At 29.1% G+C, this 22410-nt stretch overlaps 1 protein-coding gene across 3 annotated transcripts in view; it reads left to right on the plus strand.

Moving 5' to 3' along the window:
- Window positions 1–10411: 10411 nt before the first annotated feature.
- The window catches only part of LOC107438520 (pleckstrin homology-like domain family B member 1), a 102928-nt gene continuing 90929 nt past the window's right edge, over window positions 10412–22410 (plus strand). The window contains exon 1 of one of the 3 annotated variants that reach the window (XM_043046479.2): window positions 10412–10634. The gene's annotated coding sequence lies outside the window, so the exon portion shown is untranslated. Of the gene's footprint in view, window positions 10635–12629; window positions 12817–22410 lie in introns of those variants that run through there. The other 2 variants (XM_016050826.4, XM_071181547.1) reach the window with 2 other exon arrangements.

Here is a 22410-nt window from a genome sequence, read left to right on the forward strand (position 1 = left end):
TATTCGCCAATTCATAAAAATTATTGAAAGTGTATTTTTATAGTATATAATTTCAATTAAACTCTAAATTTTGCACTAAATATATAAGTTTACACCTTGTGCAGGAATATCATCTGACCAACATGATCATGACTCTCTTAATGGCACTATTTTTTGGCAACTATTATATTTCCAAGATTGAAATAATTATGGTACTTATATTTTTCGGGGTCTTAAAAAACTTATTAAGAGATTCTTGTACGAATATTTTTAAAGATTCAACTACGAACTGCAAGCTTCATTTAGTGTTGTTAAACACCATTTATTTCTGTGCGGGTTTAATTTTTTTAATATATGCACGATATTTATTTTCTCTGTAGCTTTACCTAACTAATAAAATGCTACAATTTCTTTCGTAAAGAAATCTATAGTTTTATAATGTTTTATATGCGTCTGTTAGTCTCGAATAAACTAATATTATTTAAATTTAGTGAGGACATTAAAGAAAATAATTTTTAGCTGCTGCATTAATTATCTTAAATAATTAAATATATTTTTATTTATCTTTAAACATCATGTTTACTTTTAGTTATTTTCTGCCCTTTCGCATATGGTTCGAGGGTAAGAAGCTAATATAACTGGAAATACAGCAACATTCCAGCCATTCGTAGTTAAGTTTAAATTTACTTATTATCCTCTACATCCAAATACTCAATATGCAATTGCATCCATTTAAGATAATGCATACCTTACAAGTAAACATAAATTGCATTGTTAGCAGCCATTTGTAAATAGATATGAAAGGCTTTATGCAATATAACGATAAACCACATTTCAAGACCAGATTGCTCAGGGGCGTTTTTGTAGAAAAACATTGAAATTTGCAATTGGGCAATAAACTGTTCTGTACTAGAAATTTGTTGGATATCTGGGAAACAGGACTAAAAGGAACGAATTGAAAAAAATCTCACCCTTGGAGAAAAGAAATGTGTTTTCAGTGCATTAATTTATAATCTGTCTCATTTAATTAATTTCAGGTCGATTAGAATTTATGCCGAAAGTATTAGAAGAGTCCTTGCGTTCACCGAATTTAACGGAAGGTCCTACAAACGAGACAAAACCTCTATGTTATTGGCGACGTATGTTTGAGGAATGTTTCTGTATCAAAAATTGGTAAGTTGTTGCAAATTGGATACATCAATTAAAAGTGACAAGCGATCATTAGAACCATCTTGAAGTTTCATCAAGTAATTAAATGAGTTAAGACGTTTTTCAGATTCATTTCACTTTCTTCAAGAGTGATTGAACAAATATTATAACGTTTCTAATTCGTTTTCGCTTAAATATTAATGGGTTATCTCTTTTGACTGTTCAAACTTGACTCAATTGACAAGGATTCAAAAACACATAAAAGAGTTTATTACAATCCAAGTACATAGGAGATTCGTTATTTTTTCCCGCTATATTGATATCTTTATTTCATAATTTAAATAAAAGAAAGAAATTTCGTATTGACTGATGGGTGGGCAGTTTATTTAAATCCTTAAAAATTAAATTTATTTTAATATACCATGAAACAGTATGTTAATTTTTAATTAATCATTTTCCCCTTATACCATGGTTAAAGATAATCTGACTCGGGCTCGGCAGTGACGACAAAATTTCTTTCATGCGAGTACCTAAGGGGTATAATTGGGTATTTGCACTTCAAGATGAAGATCATGGATGCCCACACATGTGATTTATGACATCAGCGCCAGATAATAATTTATAAGAAAAATGTAGTGTTGAAGTCGAGCTAAGTTTTTCCACATAAGTCAGAAGGTTAATTAACTTCTAAGTTAATTAAATGTGCCGTATCGCACATCGAATTTTTAAAAATATAATTTTTCTCGTCTATGTCTTTTACTTAACTTAGATTTAATATTTGTTTATGCATTTCATTGTAACCGTGATATATTTTTGTTTTGTGTATCTGTCAACTTTGATTCATAATTAGACTGTTTGTGTTCTATAATGCTTCGTGTTAAGTAAGAAATATGTTGTGAAAGAATTGAAATCTTTGTGAAAAATTATGGAATGCGTCACTTAAGAAAATTGATACTTGACGGACTTGGCTTACTCGAAATAAAATGGAAAGAATTGTTACTAACGTAAACAAATGCCACGTTTCAACAACCAATCAGGATCGAGATACCCTCTCTACGTCACTTTCAGGTATCCCATTGCGCTTTATAATCGTGAATTCATTTTATTTACTCGTATATTTTCTTGATGATTGTGTAACGAATGCTCGATTATTGTACCAATTTATCTTTATTTATTGCATTGCTGAGTCGAAAATAACGTTTAAAATAGTTGCTTTGTCTTATGGGCATTTAAAAAATGCTGAGCAAAATGTTTTATATTTATATTTTTGAATTGAACGAATATTTTTAAAACAGTATTCAAATGTTTACTATCATATCGAAAAATTATCATATATACTAATTATTATGTTTTAATTACATCTTGATTTTCATTTTGATTTAAAAACAGTATTCAAATGTTTACTATGTTATCTAAAATTTATCATCTATCTTAATTATTATGTTTTAATTACATCTTGATTTTTATTTCGTTATTAATTGAATTTTTAACTACACATTTTTTTTCCTTCAACAGAGTTAATGAACTCGTCTAACTAACACGTTCAGTACCAGCAGATTTCTTTGTTATCTAAATGTGATGATAAAAAATTATTTAGTGAAAAAATTATTTTGACCTCGTATTTCAGGAAGAAGAAAGACGAGAACAACGATTTAGTTGCATATAATCCTAATTTCTGTCCCGAATATGGTGAAAATATGAAGCATTGATGCACAAATAAATAAGTTACATACTTTAATATTTTTAAAGGTTGGTCCCGATTGTTGAATAAAATTACTTAGTCTGAAACCTGATTTTCATGATTGTCTTTAACCATTTTCGTTGAAAATTTTTTTATAATGTTATTTTGTTTCGTTGGAAATTTTGTTCGCATATAACACACTTATATAAAAAAATTAATGAATAAAAAAATCATTGTACGCTTTGATTCAATTACTTTTGCAACTTATCTGTTGTGAAATTATTATCCCTTTGATAGGAAATTGTATTGATGGTCAGAACAATTACTGAAAATGAAGGATAATAAAAAAGTGTCAAATTGGCCATCGAAATGCGGTGGCGTAGAGCAGAACTCTCTACCTATGGCAACACTTCACATGTTTTCACCATTTGCGTGTGGAGAGTCATAGAAGAAGGAAGTACGTTAGCTTCTGTCTTGATTTCTATATAGATTGAAATATTTTAAGCTGGGAAACTATATGAAACTGAAAACTACATTAAACATAATTCTTTCATAATTCATCGTGGAAATTTTAAAAAATATTTTCATCAATTAAAAATGAAAAATATTAAGAAGAGGAAAAAAATATTGTAGTACATTCATATGGATGGTGTTTTCAATAGAAATGTAAACAATAACAATCTCAAGCTCGGGACCTACTCTACTTCCGGTTGAAAAGTTTGCAGCTGCTTACTACATGTTATTCTTATAGGCGATGTTTTCGAACGGATAATTTTGCTTTTAATAAAAGAAATAAACTAGACAATTTCTGAGCTCAAATCTGCCGTACTTCATAAGATATTAATGTTATTATGTGATTCTGGGGAGTTTGGAGTGAAAATTTGTTTGAGTTATTTTGTTATTTATTATTAAAAATAGTGACATGGTTGCTAGATTTTGAATAACTCGCTTTTTTGGCAGTCTTGATTTGGCCTCTTTCCATTTGTTTTTTACTGTTTGTTCGTGTTGCAAGCTGTGCACCATCTTACGTTAGTCTTAACATTTTTAGTATTGTAAACATTATTGTTAACATTGTAAGCATAAGTAATCAAATGCATTGTTTGCAAGAATCTCAAAACACAATGATGCCAAATGGCTTTAAAATACAACTGAAACAGTAACCCGGAAATTTAGGCAGTCCTGAGCTTGCAGCGCTTCCTAGTGTAGAAAACACCATCCATACAACTGAAAAGAGGAGGTGAGGGAAGGAGGAAGTGCCAAAGGCAAGGAACTGGTTTTATCGCCAGATGGCGTATTCGAGCGTTGCGATCGCCTTTGGATGGGTGGTCTAATGTAAACAATGGATAGGTGGTCTAATGCAAACAATAACAAGCGTCCTTAAACCGGAAGAAATTTAGAAAATTTCCGGTGTATCCCTCCGCTTATGTTATGACTACGAGGCGATGTGTGAACAAGCCTAATATTCTATACAGTTTTGTTATTGTAATTTGGGTTCAAATCTAAACATAATTGTACCATTCATAAGAGCTTTCAGAAATGTATTGATTCTCAGAGGTCGTAAGGCCAAAAAAAATTTTGGAAAGTTAATATCTCATTGTGAATAATTCTTAAGGTTTGCCATGTTTTGTATTTTATTCCTTACGGCTACATTTAAATAAAATATAGCCAAAAATATCTTTAAAAATATCTTTTTAAGTTAGCCTAATTAGAAAATATTCTAATGATTATAATATTAATATGATAATGCTGAAGTTTAAAGGCTGAAAGAAAGAACTCGGTACATGTGAAATACTGCAAAAGATATGATGCAATAATATGATGGCGCGTTTTTTCAATCTGCGGCGTTAAAATATATCGGAAGCAGTAACCCGGAAGTCTCGAAAGAGCAATTTTACCACTAGCGCCACCACCCTTAGCTTTACACGATCACCCATCCATAACTCTTATTTTTAAATTGAATGTGTGGTGATTAAATTTTGTAAGGAATAAAAGCGTAATTTCAAATGCTAAAAATACGTCTCAGTAAATAAAACCTGAGTGTATAATCCACAAACATTAATTTCAAAGGGAGGAAAAGTCGTTTAATCTTGATAAGAATCGAGTAGTTGACAATCAAATCAAAAATAGCTCAGAAATCTTTAAAGTTTAACGCTGGATAACTTTATTTTTTAAGGTTGAGTGACTGAATGTAAATAATAACAAACTTCCTAAAACCGGAACAAATCTAGAAAACTTCCGGTGAATCCCTCCGCTTATGTTATGTTTACGAAGAGATGTGTTAACAGACTTTGATATTCTAGGAAGTTTTATTATTGTGATTTGTGTTTAAATTCACGCGTAATTTCACTATTCATAAGAGTTATCTGTAATTTATAAATTCTAAAAGGTCGTGAGCTATGAATAAATTTAAGCAAATTAATATCACAACAAAAATAACGCATAAGGTTTATGCCATGTTTTGAGCACTATCCCCTAGTTGGCTATGGATGATTGACTGAATGTAAACGATAAAAAGCTTCCTAAAACCGCAAGGAAATTTAGAAAACTTACGGTGTATCCCTTCACTTAAGTAATGCTTACAAGGTGATGCATGAACAGGCTTAATATTCTGAGAAGTTCTGTGATTTTTATTTTTTATCAAATTTACGCATAATTTCACTATTCATAAGAGTTATCTGTAATTTATAAATTCTAAAAGGTCGTGAGCCTAAATATAATTTCTGAAACTTTATATCACGGCATAAATAAAGTGTAAGGTTTGACATGATTTAAGTGTCATCCCTTATTTGGCTATATTTGTGTAAAATAGCGCTGTTTGTTGTTTTTTGGTTAGAATCACAGCAAGCCTGTGGAGCAGAGGTCGCCAAAGTGGTCTATATAGACCCCCAGGGGTCTATGTAGCAAAAGCGGGGGTCGATCTGAGCCAGGGGGTCGAATGGGGGTCGATCCGAATCGGAAGGGTCGATTGCGGGTCGAAGAAAAAACAGTTCTTAATGCGCAAATCACACATACCTAGTTGAATATGTAAAATTTGTGAATTGTTTTTTATAATTGACTTAATATCAGTTTCTTTATAGAACATAAATTTATAAAGGTATATTTAATCGGGTGAAATAAGTATTAACGTACCAGTGGCACGAACTCTGCACTTCTAGTTTATAAATCAATGTGTGCTTGTCCAAATGTCACGTGTGACGAGCATTGACGTTACAAACGCAAATATCATACGCAGTTTCAGTTATCTTTGCAAACTGCGTTGAATATTTGCAATGTCATTATTAAAACTTTTAGATATATACAGGTCATCTTCAAAAATTGAGCGACGATTTTAAACTGCTCTTTGTTGATTTTGAAAACATTGACATCCCTGATTGTATTATTGTGTCATTTTCTGCTCAAATTGAAAACGTGGACATCAACCTGCAAGATGAGCTTACTGAATTATTATCGGATCTTGAAGAAAAGACGCTTTTTAAAAATTTAACTATAAGCAAATTTTGAACAAATATAAATATCATACAGAAATATGAAAAACTTTACGAAATAACTCAGCCATTTATGCTAGCATTTCCAAGTTCCTATATGGTTAAAGCCGGTTTCAGTCACGTAAATTCAATCTTTACTAAGTACAGAACTTAATTAAATGTGGAGTTTCAAGGGGATTTAAGATTAAAATTGACCAATTTTGAACCCCATATAGCGAACCTTGCAAAAAAACACCAGGTACACTCATCTTATTGGTTAAGAAGCAATAAATCTGTAGTTACTTTACTTATTATTTCTACTTATTTATAATTACTTATTATTTAATAAATATTAAGGTATTTAAATTTCAACATTAATATATTTTTCATAAAACTATTGTTACACAATGTACTATTACTTTAATAAATGTTTAAATCATAAAATAAATGTACAAACACAGTATCTAATAGAGTTTTATCTTAATTAACGGAAAATTACTTTTATGGGGGTCGATGGAGATTTCGAAAAATTATATAGGGGTCGATGATGAAAAAAGTTCGGCGACCCATGCTGTGGAGTTTTCTATATTTATTTGTTTCGCTGAAAGTTAGATTGAAAGAATGCATTATATTGTAAACACTACAAGTATAATAATATTGCATGGTGCGTTTTTTCAAGCTTGGGTGTAAAAATCAGTCGAAAGTAGCAATCCGGAAGTCTAACGATGAATTCTAACCCCTAGCGCCATCTGCTCTTAGCTTTACTCGGTCAACTCGGCTCAGGGTATAGAGCGTTCGCTTACCAATGAGGTGAACCGGGTCCGAATCCCAGTGACGACTGGTCGATACGAATTCCACACCAGGCTCGCACCGACCACAGTGCTGACGTAAAATATTCTCAGTGGTAGACGGATCATGGGTTAGAATTTCCTTGCCGTTAGGCTAACCATGGGAGGTTTTGGTGGTTTTCCTCACCATGTAACTCAATACTGGTTAGTTCCATTAAAGAAAGTCCTCCACGAAAGCAAATTTCTCCCAATACTTGATCCAGGAGTTCCCTTGTCTTCTGGATTGGGTTCAAAATTATAAGGCTACGGAGTTGAATATTAGTAGTCGTAAACACAAAATTGGGTCGGTTGTTCAACGACGGTTATAAAAATATCTATATTGATCTAAAGTATCAAAAATTTCCATTTTTTATTTTTATTATCATCATAGCATGCTTCACCGAGTTTCCTTAATCTCTTTTGTAGTTTGTTTTAAGAAGCGCTTTCCCAAAGCGTAAGCGTGAAAATAAATCGGAAGTAGTAACCCGGAAGTTTTGCGATGAATTTTAACCACAAGCATGCGTTTGACTTTGTACAGTTATCCTAAGGTGATCAGAAGTGCTCAAATTTCGAGGACAGTGCTCGAATTTCAATAGTTGTCCTCCGAAACTTTCAAACTCTTTGAGGACAGTGGACAGAAAATGTCCAAGAATTTCTCCGAAATCTTCGCATATTTCTTATAATACAATCAACTTCAGTAAATATCAGAAAAAAAATCATAAATGTGCTTGTTTTTTAAACTTGACAATTTTTTCTTACAGAGAAGGAAAAGCAAAAATTCAACGAAAACTTCTGATATTAACTTTACAAAAACTAATGACTTCAACAAAATATAAGCAAATTTTAATAATCAAATCATATACTTGTTTATTTTGTGCGTGCGAAATAAATATAGAATGCCATAACTGCTTAGCAATGAAATCAAGGTTTATGAAGATGTTTTCACCCCTGAAACTATTTATCAATAAAAAAAGGCAAAAAAAAAAGGTATGCTTGAAAAATAGAGAGATGATAAGGTTTGAAAGTTTTCGCATAAGATAAAGTTTTTATTGCATATATAAATCGCAACGCTCGAATACGCCATCTGAGGAGAACACCAGTTCTCTTTCTTAAACCTATCCTCTCCTCTTTTACTCAGATGTATGGGAATGTATTACAATGTTTACCCCTTTCATATTTCTTGTTTTGTTTTAGATTGTTAGAAACATTTTTTAAAAATTTTCACGACGCCTACTTTAAAAACTATGTTTGAAGCGGTTTAGAATAATGTAAGCATAGTTTTTAAATTTCATAAATAATTAGAAGATTAAAAATTTTCAATATATTAGAAATAAAGAACGAAACTAGCGCACTTCCAACTCTTTCCTATTGTGCAGCTCTAGCGCGACGTAAATTAAGTTCCTACCTACCTAGTACTTCCTACTCCTATAACTATCCACACGACAACCGCAATGATGAAAGCATGCGAGGTGTTACGATAAAGGCCATTTGCATTAGTTAGAAGCCAGTAGTGTTTTTAGGGAAAGTGTAAGACGCCCTGAATACGTCACATACGAAGATAATACACGAAATGCGGAGCAACGCAGAGACTCACCGGCTCTCCTTTGTCCTATTTCATTTTAGTGACATAATTTTTTATGTATGCAATAAATTTCGACACTTAAGTTCATACTTTTAGTTACCTATAAGTTTAACAGCCATTTTTTTAATATATTTGTTAAAAAATCTATTCCTATAATAGGGTGTATCCAGGGTAAATTTACTACCGTTTAGCGGTACCTTCACAAATTCAAATTTTGGAAAACCGGTAGTTTCTCAAAATACTTTTAAAAAAGCAAGTTCTCATGCGAACCCCATTCTCGTTGCAATCTATGGAAAAGAGGAGCTTTTTTGCCAGCTGTCTTTCACGAAAAGGTAGCACGTGTTAGGTCAGATAGTGCAATGTGGTACTGGTCACTTACGCTGTATCAAAACGAGATTTCCCTGAGTTTTTTAAATTGAAACAACGAACTTTACAGGATGTCAAAATTCGAACATTATTCTAATTATTTTGCACATTATCTTAAACACTATTGCAAATTTATTCTAACAGACCTTTATTTTTTATGAAATTTTTTTTTCTCTGTATAGCATAAATCATTTTCATATACTTTTGCTATTATTAAGAGTAATTATTTTATAATTATTTCTTCCTTGAATTTTGCTTTAGCAGGAGAAATATGTCAGTAACAAATCAGCTTGTAAACAAAAGATGTTTATCAGAACATACTTTGTTATTGAATTACAAAATTGAATAATATGACGAAAAACCAATCATAACAGTATGCGAATTTACTTAACTTAATTAAAAAATTTAATTAATCCAAAAAGTATAAAAATAATTTTATGAAAAAGTCTAAACAAAACAGGTTTTTTAAAAACACCTGACGAAAATAGAAAATTTACTCGAAAGTGGGAATTTTTTGACGTAATGCGTGTTAGACGCATGTTTCTCTAGGCCAATAATGATGACTCTTTCCTTCCGAGATGCCAACATGAACCTGATTGACGGATTTCTAGCAGGCAAATAGATTTTACTAATCAGGTTCTCCCTCACACCTCTGAATTTGCATACGCGATTTTTTCGCATTCACTGTGCTTGATCTTATAGGACAGAAGTTTTGCTGCCTGCCACCTGTAGTCCATTTGATGTAAGGATTGGCGATCGAAACGTGCTACAGGTGGTACAAAGCAGAACCCTCTAACTAAGGCAGCAACACTTTGCAAGCTTTCACCATTAACATACGGAGAGTCATAGCAGAAGAAAGTACGTTAGTTTCTTTCTTGAGTTTCAAAATAGATTAAAAACATTTAAGTTTGGCAACCATATGGAACTAAAAACTAGTATATTGAACATAGTTCTAAAAAAAAGTCAAGAAAATTTAAAAAAATATCTTTCACACTGAAATACGTAAAATATAAGGAAAGAGGAAAATATCGCCGGCGTTCTCATACAACTAAAAAAAAAGGAGGAGAGAGAAAGGGTGAGGACATGGAATTGGTCTTTCTCCCAGATGGCGTACTCGAGCGTTGCGATCGCAAATGCTCCTTCACCCGCGTACAGTGAGAGCAGAGATAGCAACTGCTTATGAATTCTTATTAGTTGCTATAATCATGTGATGCAAAGAAAACCAATGGGAGACTAGATCGCTATTGATATTCAGAAATTAGAACTTTGGTTGGCTAACTTCCTGCAAAGCGCTGCGACGTTTTCTAAATAAGGAAATACAAATAATAGTTATTTTGCTTCTCACTAGAGGACACTGCATGAATGAAGTAATAATTTTTTTTTATCAATCGCGACTGGCTGTTTTGCTCGTAATCAGTGCGAGTGCGAAATCGACTACGAGAATCGTACCGAACCAAACAACTGGGAGGAAAACGAGTATTTTTTTCCGAACTGAACTGTTAGTGCCCAAGTGTTTATAAATATTTCTATTTAGGATACACATTTCTTTATCGAAAAATTAATAACTTTTAATCGAATCTAGATTGGTAAGTATCAAGAGTTTTGTTTTGAATTCGTATTAGATTATTTTTGTACTTAACTTAGTTGCCGAATGAACTTCTTTTATTTACGAAATAATTTTGATATATTCGTTGAAATCGGTGTAAAATAACTTATGAAGATGAGTTTGGTTTATCATTTTATTCTTTTTAAAGTAGATAATAATGATAATTGTCCTCCACAGTTATGAAATGAAAAAGAAAACGATTGTTTTTTATTGTCTGTTTTTTGTTTACCTCTGCTACGATCAATGTCAATGCTGAGAGAGCTCTCTTAGGATTTATCCGGAAAGTTTTGTGTTGTGAATTTTTTGTAAATCAATTTTTTTATTTGATATATGAGGTTTACTTTGAGCATTTAAATATAAGGGGAGAATCAAGTTTATAATTGATTCAAATTATTGTTAAAATGTTTAGTAAATTTCTGTCTAAGACTGCTCATTATAATTATGTATTTTTAAATATATATTAGAATTTGAAGATGAAAATAGATAAAATCTTTTGATTTTCGTTTATTTTTTTAAAAATTTATCTAGGTTGTAAGCTATTGTTTGGTGAAACAAATACTTAATTTTACAGGTAAAAAAGATTTTGTGATGCACTCAATTTAAATATAAAGACTTGAAATAGGCTTGATTTTTAAAATTGTCATGCTCATTAATTGTTTGAACACTCTTTAATAAGTTTTAAATACCTTATAAAATCACAGATATCAATTTTGTCAGCATATTTTGATTTTTTAAAATTTATGATTAATGTTTTTTCTTTGTTTGTTGTTGCTTAACGTTCAAGCCCTAAAGTAGTAAACAAGTTGTTAACTTATGTGATTACGGAGCATTAAATAGAATTACTGAAAGCCATAGAAAAAGTGAAAAAATATGGTTCTGTTCTTATCAATCTTTTTTTTTTTTTGGCAAAAATTGAACCCTGTATATAAGAATAATCTTAATGAAAAAATTAAATAAAATCTGAGGTTTTGATTTCTTGCTTTCAGTCAAAACTGGCTAAATATTTTTATTGTATTGTATGAATATTATACAGCAGCGGTTCTTAGCTTTTTTTGGGCTTCGGAACCCTAAATAATCAACTTTCTTTCAGCAGAACCTCTACTTTATAAATAAAGTTTGTTAAGGTTAATATGATTGTTATAATCTATAAAAGATAGTTTTTAAATATTTAACTAAAGGTATTAAGATTTTTAATTGTTTTATCATCGATAATCTTAAATTATGTTATATGAGTAACAGTTGAATTGGCTAATCTTTGCGTTATATTTAAAGGTAGTTATGAATTTGTTTTTGGTGTACATTCATAGGCTGACAGTAAATAAGTAAAGAAAAATTATGGTTTACTTCCAAGTAAAAACTTAAAAGAACTGCGTGTAAATGATTATTTGGGGAAAATATATTTTATTGTTATAGATATTAGTTATTTTATTTTGATTTGAAAAGCGTTATGGGAAATACTAATAAAATATTTTATAAATGCTAGTTTTTTTCATTAATTTTATAATATATTGTTATTAGAAATATTATGTTTTCTTTTAAAATATGCTATTTCTATTTCTTTGGCATTTCATAAAGGGAACCGAAAGTATAAATAAATTAGGAATTAAAGGTTGGAATTAAATCTAATCTGAGATGCCAAAACTCATCTCTGGTTATAAAAAGTACTAACTTGTGGAATCTGTTTTTCCACGGAATAACTGAGCTCCGCCGAACACCGATTGGAAACATTTGTTGTAGAGGATGTTTAGGGGGGTGGGAGGCTGAAATAATAATAATAGAAAATTAAGGGATATTTCCGTATCATGATCTGTCATGCCAACTACAATAGCTAAGGGGCCAAATAGATTTTAAACTTGCAAATTTTTCAAAAAAAAAAAAAAAAATATGGAAATGTTTGCCCGGGGTGGCTATGAGTTATACCTTTCGAGTTAGTCCCTTTCTGTGTTATTGTTGTTTTGTTTTTTTTTTAGTTTCTCGCAGGTCACTGCCCGGAAGTATCCTAGACTTGGCGATTAATCTGCCACAGATCACGATATGGAAATCTCTACGAAAAATAATTTAGAGTGAAAAATTAGCTGGAGGAAAAATGAGAACAGAGCTATGGTAAAGTAAATGATAGGCGATGAGAAACAGGCCATTTGCCTAAGACACTGCATTACTAGGTGTGCAAGTTATATAAAATTATGTTAAAATTGAGACTATTACTTTTAAAAATTATTTTTAGTTTGTGATAATTTTAAAAATGTGTTTTCTAGTTAGAGTGTTTATAGATAATTACCTAAACATAGTTCTTGAATTTAGTGGTCTTCATATTTTTAGGAGCCTTGCACAAAATAAAATATTCATTGAAATTAAAAACCTAAAATTAGAAAATAAAATGTATTTAAGCATCTTTAGCTGATTATTTAAGAAAGCTCTTTAATGAAAAGATTTCTCATTTCTATTTAGTAGGATCTTATTTAGTAGCATTTTATAAATCATTAATACAATTTAAGTGATGATATAAATTTTAAAATAAAAATGCCATAAAAAAATATTAAGTCTGTTCTTAAGAAGGAAATTAAAGAAGAAAATCCTAAATAAGTAATTTATATGCATAATTTATATCAATTTTTGAAAAAAACTAACGGTTGATTAGTTTTTAGAAAGAAAAGATTGATTAAAAAACTGTAGAACGGCTGTTTTTTATTGATTATTTTTTTCTAATTTAATGCGGTAAATATCCTTAAAAGGTTTTCTCTTTGCATATTATTATTTATGCATTTCTTCAAACTCTCATTAGCAAACTTAGATGAAATGAAAAAACTTTCTGCTTGCAATTTATTGACTCTTGTAACTTTCATTGTTTGTTGCCACCTAGTTTTGAACCACTAATTTTTTTAAAAGTGTTATAAAGCTCTATATTAATAATTATAAGTACCAACACTTATTTTTTTAAATTTAACAGTTTTCCGAGAATATAAAACTAATTATTAGCTTGTCATGTTTTACCTTATGCATAACTTTCTTCATGTATCTAAATTTCAGTTAGAAATATTTCAAAAATGAAAATATTTGATAAATATTTTTACATAAATCAACTTTAAATTTTTCTACTAATATAAATAATCTTGCTTTCTTGCGCTATTCATTTTACAGTATATATTATAGAAAAAAAAAATATTAATGGTAAATTTTTTTTCACGAGAATGCTGAAGCATTTTGTGTTCATATGATCGTGTAGCTATATTATGCATAACTGCTCAAATGATATTTATATGGTTTAAATAATTTTTTTCCTTTCACTCACATTCTTGGTCATAAAATGATCAAAAAGCGATAAACATTTAGAGGGGGCATACATAGAAAATTGATGGTGGTCAAGAAAATATTCAGAAATATTTTAATAAAATAAATATTTAAGCATCTAAACATAAAGTTAATTTGTGAAACTGTTATAAAAATTCACAAAAAAATTAAAATTTGGAAGGTGTTTGTTTAAATAACTTTTTATGGTACTCTTTATTCAACTAAATATTTTAGTTTAACTGAAAGGAAATTTAACAAAAATTTATTATTAATTAAAAACATTTTTCGTTTATTTCCTCAGTGGATCAAACTTAGAGCTTACATTTTTCTGTTATGTTCTGTTACATGTCATATAAAAAATGTTAAAATGATTTGTTTCCCTACTTGTATACATGAAAAGGGCGTATAAAAAGCTGAATAATTCCTAATGATTTGAATTAATTTATAATTCAAAGCTGTAATTTTTTGTTTATGATTTTTTAAATATAAAACGGAATTGAGGCTGAAATAGATATTAAAAACAATCTCTCAATTTGGTTTATTTTTGTTACTAATGAGCCAATATTGACTACACTACTTCATAATTGCAAACTTTAAATAGTTACCATTATGATTTTTAAAATATTCTTAAAAATAATTCAATAACTTTAGAAATATTTATTACTTATTACCCATTGATTAGTTTTTGTAAATTTTGATATGCAAATGAGCTAATTAATAAATAGATTTATATTGAAATATTAAAATTGGTTTTACAATTGGATAACCATTTCTTAAATTTATAAAATGTTGCATAACAAAATTGGTTTAGAAATTGTGTTACCGTTGCAACAATTCTTTAGCAAAATAAGTACAAGAGACCACAGTGATTTAGTTAAAATTCGAGGATGAAAAGCTGAGTAAAAGAAAGTTCTAAATCACCTTTTTTAGAAAAATTGAAATTTTATTTCAGTCTCATTTAACTAAACCGGATTGAGTCATTAAACTGAGTCATTTAATTGACTGAGTCGATTAAATTTCTGTGGATAATTAAGTGGCAGTCTTTGAGTGGAAGACTGCTCCAAGTGCATTTGGTAACTAATAGTTAGCAATTTTAGAAACCCTTTTTTTTGTCCTTTCTGCTGTAAACATTATGATGCTAATAGTTCATATAAGTTTCCAAGGATTACAGATTTAAAAAAAAATGGAAGTTATTAGACAGACAATAGATAAAGGTCAAAATATAACCTGCATTTTTTCACACTGAAAACTGAAATTGCGCATTTACAATTCCTCCCAAATATAATGGTCATTTTAAACCTTTTTTTTTATGAAATATTTTTGGCTAAAGCTGTTTAATTTCCTGGTTTTATGATTGAAATGCTTAATTTAGGGCAATATAGGAAAAAGCAAAATTTTTTTAAAGGTGACATTTTTTACATCTAATATTTCCTTAGTCTTTTTTCCGATAGGAAACTGTTTGAACTGTTTTGAATAATTTAAGATGTGGATTATTATTGTTTCAAACCTTTTATTAAAAATTTTAATTTTAATCATATAAATTACCTACCTTTTTTATGAGTGAACGTGGTTATTAATCATATTTCTTTCCGAAACCGTTTATATAACATTTATATATTTAATAGATTGTTGTTATTCTGATACATATTATGTAAATGATTTAAAGAAGTACGTCTAATTTTAAATAGCTCCTCTAAAAGAGCTTTTTTTTTTTTTGATTAATAGTTATCCTTAAAGGAAATTAACGTCTAGACGTAATGACGCCAGTTCTATCTTGAATATATCTTTGCGGGGGAAAAAAATCAATTAAGGAGAAACAATTACTATTAAAATGTTGCTATAGGCAAATTATTAACTATCCGACAAAAAGCGATCTTTTGTGTAGTGAAGTGAATAAATAGTCAGCTAATCGAAAACAGTGTGTTATTTTACACAGGCCACAAAGTTAATAGTTTTTATTTTATTATTATTATTATTTTTTTTTTGAAATTACTATAATCATCTCATGTCTGAATTATTTTTCTGAGACAGTTAACAGTTTTCGACAAACTCAAACGACTCATAACTCTAACAGTAGGTTTTAATTTCTGATCTGGAAATTAAATAAACAAATTCATAATATGAAATATAAATTTTTTTTTGACGAATGCATATTAATTTTTCTTCATTGACAAGCGCATATAAGTGCTATTGTTGAATTTTATAATATTTTTAAGTGTGACTGTTCATCATCATTAGTGAATTGTCAAATTATGTAAAAATTCAATTAAGAATTTTCTAGGGTTTGATTAGATCTGTTTTTTTAAATTTTTTTAAAATTATAATTACCCTTCTATTGCCGGTGTTGCATATTATACTATAACATTTCTTTTTGTTGACGAACGCATATGAGGATTCATAATTTGATTGTTTAAAAATATAGAATTATAATAGTGATTCTTCATAATGGCTTGGGCTTCATCAAATTACATAATGTGCCATTTAAGTATTAGTAGTTGATTTTTTAACGTTAAGTAGTAAGTAGTTGATTCTTTTAAATCTTTTTATAGTATTTATGTTTCCTTTTTTATTTGATTTTGAAAAACATCAAATTTTGCAATTGTCGAGACAATGGCTATTTTCCCCTTGGCAAGCGTATATGAAGGTTCATAACAATGTTAAAGTATGTGATACTTGTAAATGTAATATTCAATTATGATTAAATGTCTTCTGTGCAGTTATTTCAATCTCTCAGAATTGATTCCTATTTCAAGGAATGTAAGGGTAATCAAGTGACTTGAGTTATTGCTAGGATATAAATAAAATCGTAATATAATTTAAATGAACTTCGTCGCTCCTACTTTTATTTATGTTAAACATAACATAACTATGAACGTAATTGTCTGCAATACGGTAATGTTCGGTATTTTTCATTCATGCGAAAGGCATGTTTCAATGTATTTTCCTTTTCTTGGATTTGTTCTGATAAAGATGGAGTTATATTTGAAGGATTACTTGTAAACAATCAGGGTTTTATTTGTTAATGTAATAAATAATAAAAAAAAGAATTAGAAACTGGCATAATTAAAGTATTGTGTTGAATGTTGTCCTGAGTAATTATTCTTACAATTATAATTGTTAATTTTACACATTTAATATTTTTCTGCTGGCGTTATTTATTTAAAAATTGAATTTATGGTTATTCGTTATAAAAATTGAATTTAATGATAATTCTCGGAGCTCAGAATTATTAATTTAACTATGTAAACTAAGTAATATTTGATAATAACCCACCCATTCTTACGTTATTAATGTATATACTGCTATTTTTAAAAATGGTTGAACATAATTTTTCTCATTTTAGAATTAATAGACTAGTGAATTTTTCAGTTTTCGTGTAGAAAATCTGTTGCGAATTGATTAATATATTTTTACAATCGTGTTTTTTATATATTTTTTGTCTCTCTTTTTTTTTTTTTGTTACTCTATAAATTTTTTTCCAGATTCATCAATAATAAAGGTATTGGTTTCTTCAACTTATGAATGTTGTATTTTTTTATTCAATTCTGCAAATAACAGCTATTGAATAAGAAAATATTAATTCACTGAGAATAAGAAGGTATGCATAACGCATATAAGCTGTGTGTTTATGCATTTCACGTAATAAGATGCGTTCCCCTTTATTAACTCCTGAACGATTATAACTTATGGTTAGCCACACCCTTATTTATCCTCTTACCTGTTGTGTATATTGATTGATGACCTAATTCTAGCCTATCTTTTGAATGAAAAAAAAAGGGAAAATAGTATTTTTTTCTTCCTGTCAAGGAGAGCCCTTCTACCTCTTAAAGCGATTATGTCATTTTGAAGAGATTAATAAAGCATGTCCTTTTCCTTTTTTTTTTTCTAAAATTAATGTAGTGAGAGCAGTCAGGTTTAATTGCATATCAAGCAGTATTTTAGCACTTTATATTCTATTTTTTTTAAATGCTTTTTATTTTGTATTGATTTATTAGAAAATAATTTAACCTTCAAGCTGAGGTTAATCGAAAATTCACGTTTCCGGGATATAAAGAGTGCCACCAGGATTTTCTCAATGTGAGGACAAAATTCAATTCAATAATACCCATTTTGCTGTTCTCCCCAAGTAAATGTCTTATTTTTCTCCAAATTTGGTAATGAAAATATGTTGTTCTTTATTAAATTCCATTTTCCTGGATGTCAAGACTTGCACCCATTAGTTTGTGCCATTTAAGATCTATTTTAAGAAAAGTGATTAAATGTTTGAATTTGATATTGTATAAACTTATGAGGAGAAAGGGTATCAATTTCAGTGGGTCCCAAAATTGTATCTTATTCGGGTACATCAGAGTATTTTCACTGGTGATCCTAATAATTGATTTGTCGTATACTACATTACCCAAGCTGCAACAATTACTGGTTGCTGACGATCCTGCTTTGTTCAGGAATCATGTGTTCGAGTTAGAATTCGTGGTTTACATCTTCTTGTTTAAAAACAGATGTCGTTTAGTTTTAATTGAAAGACTTTTATTGATTAGTGACACAAGAATTCCGTTGTCTTCTGAGATTTTAAAATTCGATGGAATGTGTGGTGAACGTTATTACCTTAAATTGAAATGCTTAGATGCTTTTTATTTGAAAGTCTTAAGATGGTAATTTATGTTGAAATGACATCATTATAAATTTGTTATATTGCTCCAATTTTCTTCCTGTGCCTTGTTTAAACTTATAGATAACTTGGTTAATTATAAACAAATAGGTGCAACTTTTTTTTTAACTTTAAATATTTTTGGCATTTGTTTAAAACCGCTTAATTTAAAAGAAAAGGTAGCTCATTTCTCACTAAAGGGTTTTGAGTTTGAACGTGGGATAAATAGGCTTTGCAAGTTTTTATTTTCTTTCTCCATGAGTTTTTAAGCCATGGAACGCGAATTGTTTTTATGAAAGAAAAATCGGCAGACTCATTAATTTTTATGAAGGAAAACGAATGGAACCATGGATTTCTCTTAAGGAAAAATAAAATAAATTGTGAATTTTGTGAAGGAAATAGTTTATAAAAGAGGGTATAGTTAACTTTTTAAACTTTTATTTTAATTAACCTTCATTTTTAAATGAAATGCCCATTTTTTAACTAACCAGGGTTTTCATCAGTCTTTGAAAATTTTAATTCTGATCTAGAAGAAAAAAATCTTGAAATCTCTAGAAGAAATTTTTTTTCTTTCTTTTTTTTTTCTATAAGATGCATTTTTAACTTTTAGATTTATAATACGAAGTAGAATTAGATTAGTAATTTTGCGAGCAAAAGTATGTAAAGTTAGTTACTAAATATTGTAAAATTTTTAAGTTGTTTTTTTTTCTTCAATTTTTCTTACTACCATTAAATTCTAAGACCTTCGGAACCCTGCTTATAGCTCTGGCAGTAATAGTGCTTGCTACAAGTTAAGTTGTGAATTGTATTTCAGTTTTTGTAGTTTCTTCTTATATATTTTTAAAATTTATTTTTTTGAAAAATTAAAAATAAACATATTTTTCATTGCTAGTTCATTGTCGGGGTATGAGCTGTTTTAGCAGAATATAATTGCATTGTTCGGCTCAATTTAAAGTTTTGAAATAAAACAATGGAGAGCTATAATTTATGCTGTTACATAAATTATCAGGCGAGTAAACTGATCTCTACTACGCACGTCATAAATTCCGAAAATATTCTTCATCTCATTCCCATTTAACAACTTATAACTTGATAAATGTGAGCAGTATGAATCTTTGAGATAAGTTACTTGAAATTCTGATTAAGGAACCCCATAAAAAAAGACCTCGCTGCTTTTATTTTTGATAAGAGATTTGATAGAATGAAAGGAAAGAAAGCCAAAACAGATGTGGTTTTTAGGCTTCAAAAAACTTATTCCTTTAATTGGTTAACAAGGTTGAAATTATTTACAGACAGTTGTTTCTTGTCTGTGTAAAAGTGATAATATTAGATGTTCAATATATTAGAACTGTGGTTCCAATTTTGCTTCGACTATGGAACTCTTGATGAGCGACCTTGTTTTCGTGAAACCCTGAGACTTAATGAATACATTTCACTAGCAATTGTAAATATATTAATCAAAGATAGACTGTTAATTATTTTAAAATACTTAATGAAAGAAATGTTATGAATTATTTTGAAAATATTTAATGAATGTTTGAATTTTTTTTCCTCTGAAACGTTGTATATATACTAGTATTCTAATTGAGTTTTATGTCAGAAAGATAAAGTTTGAAGCGGCATCTACTCTAGTTCATAATTTGATTTTAGTGTATGCATACACTGAAAATAAAAAAGCTGAAATATGGTTTTCACTAAAATAAAAACGTAAACTGACAGAAATAAATGCCGTAAATGGTTATTAACTGTAAACATACTTTTTCAGTGTTTTTTTTTATTTGATGCGAGATACTGATGCAATTTTTCATAAATCCATTCATTATTCATTCAATTTATTGTTACCAGAAGAAACATTTTTTAAGTTTTACTTTTCTTTCTTCACAAGTATTTTACTTAAATAATTTTATAAAAATAATGGAAATATGAAATAAATAATGGGTATAAGTGATAATTAAGTAGATTTAAATTTAATGATAGGTTTCGAAATTCGTACATGGTTATAAATGTCCTAACTCTCGGAACCCCTGGGACCCTTTTAAGGAACCATAAGGCTCCGCGTAACATCATTTGGGAACCACTGTATTAGACTCTGGGTCTCTGCAGAATAAAATACTAAATATCTTAGTCATAAAGATTTAATTTTTTTTAACGGGGATTAACTTAACACAGAGATATAAATTTTTTTTTCTTTCGAAAATCAAAGTTTTAGAAAAGAAAGTAACAAAATTCCTTTAAAATTAAATTTTCTCCCTTAATAGTATTTTTTTAATGAAATCAAACAAATTAAAAAATTTTTGTGATTATGAACTTTACTGCAACAACTAGTACGTTAAGCCAAATATGGTTGTTGTTTTTAACGTTAAAAAATAGTGAAGGAAAGATTTTATTGTAGAAAAACAGCCTTCAACGAAAATGTAGTTTTTCTATATATTATTATCTTTTTTTCAAGAATTTTGACCAATTCATGTCCATGTTCATTATTGTCTCGAAACGGACCGCCAAGTTTTACGTTTAAATTCCGTTATTTCTCGCTTACCGCTCTATTACAAAATGCTATTCGTAACACATGGATGGGCTCTGTGAATAAACTATGCTAAACGCTTAAAAGGTTTTAACCATTAACCTCACGTGATTTATTTTCCTTTTAATAAATGCTATTGTTTTATATCTTTCATTGTGACTTCCTGTACGAATTCTAAACATTTCGGAAAATCGTTTTAAGACTGACTACTTTTATGCCTTCGTTTGTTTGTCTGAATGTTTAAGACATTTGATAGTCAAACACTCCTTCATTCACAATTTCTTTATGCTAATATTAACTTTCTTATTTCGTACTATTTACTTTCTATTGCTGTGAAGTAGTTCATAACCTCCTCTAAGTTCATAACTCCCCAAGTATTTTGGTATGTTTTATCTTGCATTTGTAATTTTGTTTATCATTTTGTAATTTTGCATTTTAAATTGATTCACGAATAAACAAGTTTTTTAGATTTTGATTGAGATATTTAAATTTTTTTTTAAAGTAAGTTTACGATTACATATTGTATGACGACTACGAATGGATAATACACCGTGCAATATCAATATTATTTAGACGTCGTTATAATGATTGTTGGAAAAAGTATTCTCAAGATATGTCGTGTTTTACTGTGAATGATGTATAGTATCATATTCGACTGCTATAACTATCGAATACGACAATATTGTAGTTATTATCACTAATGATAATTATCGAATAAAATATTATCGCGATAAATATAGACGACGAATCGAATAAGATGAATGTCATCGATGATTTTACTTGATATTATCCTGAGTGTTGATAAATTTTATTTTTGGTCAAAAAAATTGATAAATTATGGTAAATATTATGTAAATGGAAAACATCATAATTTATCGATGTTTCACATCAATATATTTTGATATTAAAATTCAGATAGTACCTAACATTCATGGAAACATAAATGTTTTTTTGTTCAAAAAAGTTTTTTTTTTTAAATTTAGATTATGGCAACAGTTCGTAAATATTCTCGAGCAGCCTGTTTCTTCCTACTAGAGATGAGCTCGAGCCTGCCCGAACCTGATATATACATCAGATAAAGGCCAAATTTTGCTGTTTCGTCACTTGGCCTTTGATGTCTAAACAAGGGCAATAGCAAATTAAAACTTTTTCTATCGCTAACCTGTAAAAAAAGGAAAAAAAAAAAAAAAAAAAAACTGTGTACTATTTCTCTAGCCATTTCTCTTCGCTCTCTTTTTTCTCTGATCTGTATATTTTTTTCCTTCTGAAAGTTAAAAAAAAAAAAAAAAAAAAAAAAAA

This window comes from Parasteatoda tepidariorum, chromosome 5, assembly GCF_043381705.1.
Source record: "Parasteatoda tepidariorum isolate YZ-2023 chromosome 5, CAS_Ptep_4.0, whole genome shotgun sequence".
In the NCBI taxonomy this organism is placed as follows: domain Eukaryota; kingdom Metazoa; phylum Arthropoda; class Arachnida; order Araneae; family Theridiidae; genus Parasteatoda; species Parasteatoda tepidariorum.